Source organism: Mus pahari, chromosome 2 (assembly GCF_900095145.1).
Source record: "Mus pahari chromosome 2, PAHARI_EIJ_v1.1, whole genome shotgun sequence".
Classification (NCBI taxonomy): Eukaryota; Metazoa; Chordata; class Mammalia; order Rodentia; family Muridae; genus Mus; species Mus pahari.
The window spans coordinates 72,368,458-72,380,506 of record NC_034591.1 but is presented as its reverse complement, the minus strand read 5'-3'; the positions used below and the strand labels follow the sequence as shown (position 1 = coordinate 72,380,506).

At 45.9% G+C, this 12,049-nt stretch overlaps 1 pseudogene; it reads right to left on the bottom strand.

Moving 5' to 3' along the window:
- Positions 1-10,977: 10,977 nt before the first annotated feature.
- On the bottom strand, positions 10,978-11,765 carry LOC110314688 (annotated as a pseudogene).
- Positions 11,766-12,049: the final 284 nt, after the last annotated feature.

Here is a 12,049-nt window from a genome sequence, read left to right as displayed (position 1 = left end):
CCAGACCATGGACTTCAAAGGATAAACAGCTCTTCTGTTTCCTAAAACCAAACACTCCATTAATGCTGTCACGAATCAAAACCTTGCTGCCTCACACTCCTCTTATCTGCCAGAGTGGTTTCCAGACTGCCTTTTACAGCCATTAGGCACTTCAGAAATGGAAAGGGCTAAAACTTTCAGTGAGATACTGGCTCCTGGTTCCCTGTGTTTAGATATACTTTTATTTATTTATTTATTTATTTATTTATTTATTTATTAAAGATTTATTTATTATATGTAAGTACACCGTAGCTGTCTTCAGACACTCCAGAAGAGGGAGTCAGATCTTGTTAAGGATGGTTATGAGCCACCATGTGGTTGCTGGGATTTGAACTCTGGACCTTCGGGAGAGCAGTCAGGTGCTCTTACCCACTAAGCCATCTCACCAGCCCCTTATTTTTGTTTATTTTCACTTCTGAGTTTTAATTGCTCTGACTCTGAGGTCCAAGGCTAACATGAGTCTGAACTCCCCAAGTCTGATAATAGATTCTTCTCCAGTGTAAAAGCAGTGTCTACAGATACACATGAGAAGACATGGTGAATGGTCAGCCCCACCTTATGGTTCAAGTCCCCCTCAGGGGGACACTGGCCTGAGGCATCTTGAGGGTCTAAACCATATTATAAACTCTGGAGACACAAGCAGACCTCATGACCTGGGGAGCTACTCTGGGCTGAGAGAGGGAGAAAGCCGTGGAAGAGTTCCATAACAGCCTAATGAATCTGTTTCTCTAAAAACTTATGTGTACTTATGAGTAAATCATGATATTTGAATCCATACATACATCTTGTGCATCGTGATGATGGTCAAACTGGGCCAAATTTACCTGTTTCCTCAAATGTTTGTTATTTTTTTGTGGCGAAAGCATTCCAAATCTCTCTCTGTCTCTCTGTCTCTCTCTCCCCCTCCCTTCCCGTCCCTCTGTGCTTGCGTGCATGCGTGCCTGTGTGTGTGTGTGTGTGTGTGTGTGTGTGTGTGTGTGTGTGTGAGAGAGAGAGAGAGAGAGAGAGAGAGAGAGAGAGAGAGAGAGAGAGACCGTGTATGTAGGCTAGAGGGCATGTCTGTCTACTTTCTTTAAGGCAAGTTCACCATTGGCCTTGAGTTCAACAATTAGATTAGGTTGGCTATTCAGCAGGCTCCTGGGTCCCCATCTTCAGAGTTGGGATGACCATCTGTACCCCTGCATCCTGCATTTTTATGAGACCCGGGGATCTAATTCAGGCCCCTGAACTTTCAAAGCAAGCAGTTTTCTGATGGAGCTGTTGGCCCAACCCCTCTTCTGGCTATTTTAAGGCAATAAGTTTCCTTACCATACAAAGTACCCCCCCATACTTGATACCATTGGCCTTTTTCTTTTTTCTTTCTCTAGAACTTCAGCATCCCCTCACTGAGGAGCAAGAGGAGCCAAAAAAATGATAATTGTTCATCTCTGGCTCACATAATCTGATGGTTGTGTTAACAGACTGCCCAAACAAACAAACAAACAAACAAACAGAAACCACTCCACAGAAACAATATCTAGACCTCATCTTTAGCCTCTCAATTTCCACAGCTATGGGGGAACCTTTGCTGTCTTACTGAGCGAGCTTGTAGAGCTTGTTTACAGTGTGCTAGAAGCATTAGAAGAGTAGAAGTTATCCTGGCTGCTCAGAAAGACCCCTAAGACACACACACACACACACACACACACACACACACACACACACACACACACACACAAAGACACACACAGAGACACACACAGACATATACACACACACAGAGTCAACACACAGACACACACACACTCACACACACACACACACACACACAGACACACAAATGCACACACACATTCTAGATCAAACCCAGAACTGTTGAGCTGTGCCCCAGCTCACAATTTGCCCTCCTAAAAGAGGGCCTCATGTGAGTCTCCCTTCACAGAGTGGGCCAGTTGCCAAGTCTCCGTGTAATCATGTTCTCCTGTTCTCCTGCCTCTCCCCCCCTCCTTGCTTTCTTTGCTACCCCTCCTCTTCCAGGAACACGACGCTTCAGGCATGGAGCCTTACATGACAGCTTCAAGAGTGATGAGGAATCTTTTACAGCCTTCTCAGCACCGAGGGCAAAATATTTAACAGGAGGTAAGGACACTGCTAAGGCAGACTCTGTGAAGTCCGAAGCTCATGTGACTTAAAGAGCTTGCTTACAGATACACATGTATTATTCACTCATCACACCATCAATATATGAATATTAATTTAAAATGAAAAGTGGATCCCCAAAGCTCCTGGGGCCTTGGGGGTTTGGGTCTGTCTCTCCTGAAGTTCTCTTTAGGGTTTTACCAAAAATATCTAATTAGGATTCCTTGCCTTAAAAAATATATTTCATGTGTATGAGTGTTTTGCCTAGGTGTGTTTATACACCACAAGCATGTTGGGGGCCCTGAAGGCCAGATTCCCCTGGACCTGAAGTTACAGATGGTGGTGAGCCATCATGTGGGTGTTGGCAATCGAACCCAGTTCTCTGCAAGAGCAGCCGACAACCTTAACCATGGACCCAGGAATCCTTTCAGATGGAACTCTGGCTTCCTTTCCTGGCCAGGAGTCCATGGTCCTTTCTCCAGCCCAGAGGCCTGTGCTGAGGGAGAGTCTAGAAGTTATAGTTTCACTTGCTGTTTGGGATTCTGTGTCTTGTCTCAGGCGGTACCTACCCAGCTTAACGCCTGCCAGCCTGGGCCTGACCATCACCGCAGAACACACCCTAGAGGGTGAGAATGGCAGCGTGTGTGGCCTTGGCTAGATCTGGTTTTATCCCGGGCCATACAACTGCTGAGTATGAACTTGAAGCTCAGGATGAACAGTTGTATGAACCTGAAGTACTTCATCTCTAGAACACTGTATGCAATTTTTTTTTCATCCAAACAGCAAGGATAATTAAAAGAGATCAGGTGTATAAAATAAAATTCATGGCGAAATGCCTCACACCAAGCCAGCACACAATGAGTCTTTGCCTCAAAGAGAAACGGATAAAGTTTGTAATGCAAGTTGTGTGTGTCTTTACATTTGCCCTACCCCCTTCCAACCCCGACTGTAAGAGACATAGAATATCATTGAAAAACCTATTCCCTAGTTCATTTTCTCTGCTGTCTGTCAGATTCAATCCATCACGATGTAATTATATTATCTGTTGCCTTCCCCAGGAATGACAAATGAGTGCATGGGAGTTTGTTTTCTGCCGTTTCTGTATCATCAGAGACTAGATGCGCGCTGTAGATTTCAGCCCCATGGCTGAAGGGCACGAGTAATAAACCAAGTAACGGCAATAGCGTGGTGGTGACGGCAATAGCAGACTTCCGTGTGGTCCTCCCCTTAGACGTTGTCTGCTCTGGTCACTAGAGGATGAGTGAAAACCTTAGCATTCCACTGTGTGGGAGAGCTCAAAGTCCAGACTTGCAGCGTGGTTGGGTAAGGTACCCGCAGTTGTGAGCCTTTCTCACAAGCCTGGGTGTGGTGTGGGTGCGCACACATGGCTCCGTGCCGCGGAAGGCTGGCATCAAGGGTTTCAGGGGGAAGATTCAGATCCCTTAGCTGAAAATGGTTAAAGGAAATCCGCCCTCACCTACTTCACTGGGACCTGGGCAGATGTACTAACAGAGGTAGAGACACTGTACGTGCAAAGGTGCCCAGCATCGCTGAGAAAGGCTTCAAGAGTGTCGATGTTAGGGATGTTAGGTGTGGCTTCTCAAAAGCCTGCCTCTCGGCAGTAGCTCCTTCATACTCTATATGCTGGCACTTTGGCGTTGCCAGGTGTAGACACTAATCCTAAATATTCAACTCTCTTGGTTTGTCACATTCAAACTAGGTTAATACTGGGAAAGCCACAGGTTCGTGGTCCGCATACTTTTAGAGGGAAAGGAAGCCAAAGAAGGGAAGCGTTTCTCTAAGTGCGATGAAATATCGCCACCATGTGGATATACAGTATATTGCGCTTCACCTTTGGATTATCAATTTGCCTATCAGTGGTCAGAATCAGGCCCCGGGGAAGCCAGGAAACAAGCCACATCTGAATGGTATCTTAGCCCTTTGTTTTTTGAGACAGAGTCTCACTATATTTTCTTGGGCTCAAAATTGTCCTGTAGCAGCCTTTCGAATACTAGGATTTTAGAGATCTTTTTACTATCATGCCTCCCTTTTTCTTTGAATTTTTAATGGTGCAGGATTCATACATAATCATCAGAAAGTCTACTCTATGCTTAGATAAAAAGTGGGTTTTTTTAAATATTCACCTACAAAAATATGTGGAGATGATCCTAGTTGAATGAAGTGCAATGGATGCCCCTCCACTGGGTTTATGGACACTACTGGAAGCGCCCATTCATACCTGACATATGCATGCTAGAACTTCTGTGAGTGGTCAAAAGCTTAAACACTGATAGTCTGCCTCAATGTTGGCAGTAGATAAGAAGACCTAAATCTTTGAAGATGTCCTTTCTAATTCCTTAGGTAAGCATACATACCTTGAATTCACAAATAACTTTGGTTGGGGAGAACCTATTTTTAATGCACTTTTTAAAAAATGAGATTACTTTTTATAAAGTGAAGTGCATGGGTGCGAGGCCATCTGCTGGGGCATGGGAACCACCAGAGGCCACATCTTCAGAAGATAATTTTTTTCTCCCTCAGCAGCTGTCAGCTGATGGACGTTTCTGATGAAGGAGTGGGGTTTGGAGGTCATCTAGCCCATCCATGCCTGGGTTCTTGCCGGCTTGATACTGTGCAGCTACTTGATACTGTGCAGTGGCCCCCATGTCACTCCCAAAGGACAGCATCTCACATGGCCTTCCCTCCCCAGAGCCTCTGGCTCTTCTGTTCTCCCTGCCTCCCTTCCCGCAGTGTTGCCTAGAGCCTTCACAGTGCGATTGGTGCAGTTGGTGCGGTTGATAGAGATGCCCTGCTTAGGGCAAGCAGTCACTTTGTTCAATTCTGCATCATGCCACTGACTGTTGCCCACTGCAGGTAAGCTTCATTAGCCAGGCTTGAGAGAAGCCCTGGTCTATGGATGTGTACTGGCTAGTTTTGTGTCAAATTGACACAGCTGGAGTTATCACAGAGAAAGGAGCTTCAGTTGGGGAAATGCCTCCACGAGATCCAATTGTATATAGCATTTTCTCAATTACTGATCAAGGGAGGGCGGTCCCCTTGTGGGTGGTGCCATCTCTGGGCTGGTAGTCTTGGGTTATATAAGAGAGCAGGCTGAGCAAGCCAGTGGAAGCAAGCCAGTAAAGAACATCCCTCCATGGCTTCTGCATCAGCTCCTGCTTCCTGACCTGCCTGAGTTCCAGTCCTGACTTACTCGGTGATGAACAGCAGTGTGGAAGTGTAAGCCGAATAAACCCTTTCCTCCCCAAGTTGCTTTTTGGTCATGATGTTTGTTGTGCATGAATAGAAACCCTGACTAAGACAAATTGGTACCAGGAGTGGGGTANCCCTGTGACAACCTGACCATATTTTGGGGAGAACTGTGGAAGGACTTTGGAACTTTGGGCCAGAAGATCCATGCTATGTTAAGAGCTCTGTGAGATGTTGTTTAGGAGCTTGGAAGATAATGTTGAGAACAGTGCAGAAGGGGTCATGCAGAGCAGCTGAGGCCATGGAAGCACTGTGAGAGGCCATGGAAGGCCATTGGTGAAGGTGCAGCCTCAGTTGCAATTGATGGCCCAGGATTGAAGGGGTCATGCAAAGGAGTTGAGGCTTGGCACCATGAAGAGAGCCTATGAGAGGCTAGTGTTAAAGCCTAGTTACAGTGGAAGACAGCAGCATTTTGGAGATGCCAGTATCATGAGATGACCATCAAGAACAGCAGCAGCAGTGGAGTACAGGCATCTGGAGCTGGAGCCGAGAAGACAAGGTGTGTGCTACAAAGGGCATGGCTGGAGAAGTGACCCAAGCCCTTGGAGGAGCCCAGAAGATNGTGAGTTGGATCCCAGACATAGGATGGTTGGAGATTGAATTTTGCTTTTGATTGTGACTGTGCCCTGATATTTTTCCCTCTTGAAGGAAGTTTTTTAGTGAAGCCCACAGTTAAGAGACTTTGAATTTTAAAGTACTTTGTATTTTAAAAGATACTGGAGGGCTGGTGAGATGGCTCAGTGGGTAAGAGCACCCGACTGCTCTTCCAAAAGACCGGAGTTCAAATCCCAGCAACCACATGGTGGCTCATAACCATCCATAACAAGATCTGATGCCCTCTTCTGGAGTGTCTGAAGACAGCTACAGTGTACTTACATATAATAAATTTAAAAAAAGATATTGGATATTTTAAAGGGATTGAACTTTTAATATATAAAGACGGTGGGACTTTTAAAGTTATTTAGATCTTGGGGATGAATAAGAACTAAGGGTTGAGGCTTACTGGTAATGTGTTTGTGTGTCAAGTTGACAAGGGGTCAATTGTACTGGCTAGTTTTGTATCAGCTTGACACAGCTGGAGTTATCACAGAGAAAGGAGCTTCAGTTGGGGAAATGCCTCCACGAGATCCAGTTGTAAGGCATTTTCTCAATTACTGATCAAGGGGGGAGGTCCCCTTGTGGGTGGTGCCATCTCTGGGCTGGTAGTCTTGGTTCTATAAGAGAGCAGGCTGAGCAAGCCAGGGGAAGCAAGCCAGTAGAGAACATCCCTCCATGGCTTCCTGACCTGCTTGAGTTCCAGTCCTGACTTCCTTGGTGATGAACAGCAGTGTGGAAGTGTAAGCTGAATAAACCCTTTCCTCTCTAACTTGCTTCTTGGTCATGATGTTTGTGCAGGAATAGAAACCCTGGCTAAGACAGGATGTAAAGAAATATTTAGAATTATACAATTTAACAGCATAATCATTTAGTGCAAACAACACATGCCCTCCCAGGCCATGGGCTTTTGACCAGGTTTTAGTATCAGGCATGACATTTCCTCCCACGGAACAGAGTTCAAAACTAACCAAAGTGGCTTATTACCCGATGACAGCCATGCCGCTATGGCAGCAGTGAGCAGACCCTGAAGACCTTTATCTTCTCCTACCAGGAGCCTGCACCGACCATCCAGGCACTTTGTGAAAACGAACCAGCAAGGAGGAAGTTCTCCAGTCCGTGTGAGATTGATTTCTCTCTGTCCTATTGCCAAAGTGTGTGGTGACGTCATCCACAGCAGCTTACGGGGGAGCTGGACTGAGTATATGTGATCACTGTATACACCTGGAATTCTCGAAAATAAGAGATAAATTTTAAAACTAGACTTAGGTTGTCCGCCTATGCTGGAAGCAAGAAAGCAATTCTGAGCAGAGGCACTGTGGTGGAATGCGCTTTCAGAGCAAGACCCGGGAGACCATCCCAGCAAAAGGTGGGGCTCTGTATTTTAATTTATATTTTAGAAAGAAATAGGCTGCGAATAACTACAAAACTAACAGCTAGTCATGGTGGCACAAGCCTGTAATCCTGGTTCGTGCTTGAGGGAGTAGAGACATTGTGAATTCAAGGCCATTCTGGGCTACAAGGCAAGGCCCTGACCCCGAGTCAGTCAATTGATAAATCTGCGGACTTGTCTTTCTGTCTATCTATCGCTTATCTATCATCCGACTAGACTGTGTTTTCTACAACTGTTTGTTTAGAAAACCATTTAAAGTGTTTACCTTCACATCTCTTTTGTCATTTATGTTGGATTTATTTACTTATTTGAAATACCAGTCAATGGGAGCTTGCACACATTCAAGTCAGGAATCAAGCTGTTTTCAACAGGGGCTGGAGGGCTTCTACTCAATCATGCTGAGTGGTTGCCGCCCTCTGGTGGCCATTATGGGTATTTACATATTTAACCCAAATTTAATGTGGTAAGGAAATAAATGCCCTTTCTGGGTCTCTGAGAGTTGGCAAGTGCACATAAATAGCCTTGTTGAGACCCGAAGCCACCAGTATTCTTGTCTTTGTTAGTCCACCGCTGTCCATGAAGGTGTGAGTGAATTCTGATCCACTCACCCGGTGTGTCTGGAATCACTTTGGACCGTGGGAGTCCAAAGCGGCGGTACTGGACTGAGCAGGGAGCCCAAAGCTCTAGGCTGCTCTGCTTTTAAGATGATGGCAACAAACACGCAAAATGTGGGCTGGATGGTTAATGGGGCAAATAACTGGGGCACACTCATATGGTCCATTTAAAACAGAAAGTTTCACTTTGTGGTGTGCTTAGCAGACTCTTGTGCACACAACCGTTCATGTTTGTATGCACGCAGGAAATTCTAGAAGACTAGATGCCAAACCGGTAATATCACTGAGATGAAGATGTCAGGAGAATTGACACCTTTTCTTTTGAATTCATCATCCATTCATTTTCTAGCATAAATTTGCTTTTACTTTGTAGTTAAGCAAAATAAATGCAAAAGGAAGACAAACATCTGAAATGACTATGCCCTGGGGCGTGTGATAAACAGGTTAGAAGACGCTACAATGTATTCTGTGATTTAGGACTTTAAACAACTTTCAACATTACAACCCCCTAGTCATCTAAAAGGCACATCTAAAAAAGTTTCAGTAGAGTTTACAACAATTCCCTGAATTAGGGACCTGGAGGCGCTTGCTTGAACACAGACCTCAGTAGCCTGCTGCCTGCTGGAAGCCGAGCCACTGCCCGAACGAGAGCTCGGAGGCCCCAGGCTCCCATTTCGTTATTTCTACAATTGTTGATCTTGTCGATGGAAGCCCTTCTGTGCATTACAAAGCTGATACTGGAAAGCAAGCCATGTTTTATAGAACACATTTATTAAAAGCCACTCAGATAGCATTTATTAACAGCAGTCCTTTGTGTCAAAATACATAAAGCTCCAAGTAGTACAAGAGATTGCATGAAATGAAAATGGCTGAGAGCGATAAGGCCAGGTCAGAACAGGTTGAAGCACACACCAAACATGACAAGTTCATACAGGGCTCTAATATAAACTCAACTTGACAGGGGTGAATTAGAGATTTTACTTCGGAGTTCACCAATAGTGAAACAGAGAAGATCCGGTGAATTACAGGAGTCGCAAAGTTCCAAAAGGCAGGAGTGGATTGGCTGTTAAGAAGGACAATTTCCACCAGGCTACTGAGAAAAAGGGGACAGGGATGGTGGGTGGCGGATATCTGGTTAAACATGAGATGCTCTTTCTGCCCTTGAAGAGCAAGACAGATGGAAAGGAGCAGGTGCTAGCGAATGACGGTCTCAGCAGCCGGCCCCTAACAGCCAGCAAGCCCCATCAGTGTTACTGCCCCGTAGTGATCCCCACATCTGCCCCAACCCCACCCCAGTCTCCACTTCTCTTTTAGGCTGAGCTCCAATGACTGGGTCTCCTGGCCTCCTCCCTGCCTTCCTTGTGTTTAATAATACAGCTCTGTCCCTTCCCCACATAGACAATAGGAATTCAGATTTTGTTCTCATAGATGGGGGGGGGGGGCTCCGGGCAGGCTGGCTCTATTGTACACATTTGTAACAATGGTATCACTACACATGGCAACAGCGTCTGACCCACTCCACTGGTCCTTGTATATTCTAATCTGTCTTTGACTAGCAAAGACCCCAAGTCTGCTGGTTGTTTTTGTCAACTTGGCATAAACTTAGAGTCAGTTAAGAGTGCAGCCAAAATAGAGAAATCACCCCCATTACACTGGCCTGAAGGCAAGTGTCTGGGGGGCATTTTCTTAACTGATGATTGATGTGGAAGGATCCAGCCCTATATTTGTGTGTGTTTGTGTGTGTGTGTGTGTGTGTGTGTGTGTGTGTTGCCACCCCTGGACAGGTGATTCTGGGATGTAAAAGAAAGCAAGAGGAGCAACCCAGGAGTTGCAAACTAGTTCCTTCATGGCTTCTGTTTCAGTTTCTCAGTGAGGAAGTTAACCTGAGAGTTGTGAAATGAAACAAACCTTCTATAATGGATTTTGGATGTGGTCTTTATCACAGCTAAGGTCCGATGTGAGATCCCAACTGGGCCACATTGTCTCCTTTATCAAGGGCATCCTTGTGTTTCTTCCTCCATCCCAACATTGTTATTCCCTCAGTCTTTGCCTGATGAGACATGGGGCACAGTCTACTATGACCTTGTCACCTTTTAAGTCAGTCTTCAAACCAGGCAGTTCATTCCCTGTGGTTGTTTGTGTCACCCCCCCCCCACGTCCCCACCCCTGTTTGGAGCACTTTCACTTAGCACCCAAGTTCACACATCAAAACACATTGCGTAATGACAGACTGCGATGTCCTAACCCAGGGCAGTAAATGGGCTATTCATCTTACCAACTCTTGGCCTCAGAAGGAGACTTGAAAGGAAAATAAACAAAGTTGTGAATTTGTGTAGGTGGAACCTTCCAGATTTCCTTTCCCAGACAGCACAAGAAAATTAGGCTAGGTGCCCACACAAACATAGACACTGCTGTTCTCTGAGTCTCCCCGGTTTTCCTACCCATGGGAGGGGAGAGAGGTGATGGACCCAGGAACATTCTAACACTAGGTGGGTGGGGCAGTGGGCAGCGGAGGCTCAGAGACCAGAGAATCTCCATAGGATTATGGTCCTGCGGGGGGATATTGGGCATGAGCAGATGACCACGGCCCTGCAGGACTTATACCTATACACACATGCATGGACCAAGACCAGCGATGGCCCTGTCAGGAGTCAGCACTACCACAACCCCAGGGCCATTTCATCACTCTTAGCTCATCGGAGACACCTATACCTCCACTGTGAGTTCTGACATCTCCAGTGTATCATATGCAGCAAGGAAAGGTTGTCATGTCTCTGGAAAAGGTCCATAAACTCGATCTGCCATTAAACCACTGGTTAATTTACAAGGAGCAATGGTACCTTAGGCTATGGGACTTCTGACAAGGGTGGAAATCATGCAATATTTCTTTTATTTTTTTTTCAAGATAATTTTGTAATTATATTTATGTACAGAAAACTCAACAGTGTACATTTAGCCCAGTTTAGTGGCGAGTTCTTTAGCCTTTGCCTTTTCCAGCTTGGCGATGAAAGCCACAGACTTAGGACCCAGGACATTGCCTACCCAGTGGTGGAGGATCTCGTCATATCTGTCATTATTATTGGTCCCAATAGCTCCCACCAGCTTAGTCAGAGCACCCTTGTCTTCTGAGTTACCCTGCGTGAAGGCAGCAGTGGTGCATGTCTTCCTACAGAGCAGATGCCCCAGCCTGGCCTTTCCCTTGATGATGCAGTAAGACATCCCCTTCGACACAGGGCAGGCAGGAAAACCACCAGCTCAATGGGGTCTACGTCATGGGCAATCACCACCAGCTGAGCCTTCTTGTTTTCCACCAAGGTGCTGACTGTATTGACTCCTGCTCGGAGGACAGGTAGTCTCTTGGTTGGGACGTCCCCTTTGCCAACAGCTTTCTTCTCAGCACGGGCCAGCAGCCTTTGCTTCTTCTCTTGCTTTGTCTTTGGCCTGTACTTGTAGGCAAGCTTAAGCAGCTGGGTAGCTGCCTGCCTGTCCAGGGTCTGGGTGAATGGCAGGAGGTACTTTGAGCCGCTTATAGAGGATGGCTCTTGGCTGCTGCAGTCTGATGTAGCTGAGCACTTGAGGAAGCGTGTGAGATCTCTTTGGGACTGGATGTTCTTCCCAATGCTGAAGTTCCTGGGCCTTTTCTCAAACAAAGGATTGACTACCTTTTTGGCCTCCTGTTTCTTCACAACAGTAGGGGCTGGGGCCACCTTCTTCCCCTTGGCCTTCTTTCCTTTGGGCATTTTGCTTAGCTGGAGGAGACACACATTTTTTTTTTAAAGAAGGGTTTATCTAAGCTTTTATGGGCTCTGCCTCTAAATCAGAGGTCATTGCATCTGTGTCTATAATGGTACATTTACGTGGCATGTGTTCAATATGTTCCCTACATGGTAAGCATTTTTATCTTTCAAATCTTTTATTTAAGGTAATTTGATGGTAGCTTACCTGAGGCATGGGTCAGCTGATGGCCTTCACGGTACACTAGCCTTTTACTGATATAAAGAGGTTCTCTTTGATTCTCATAGTA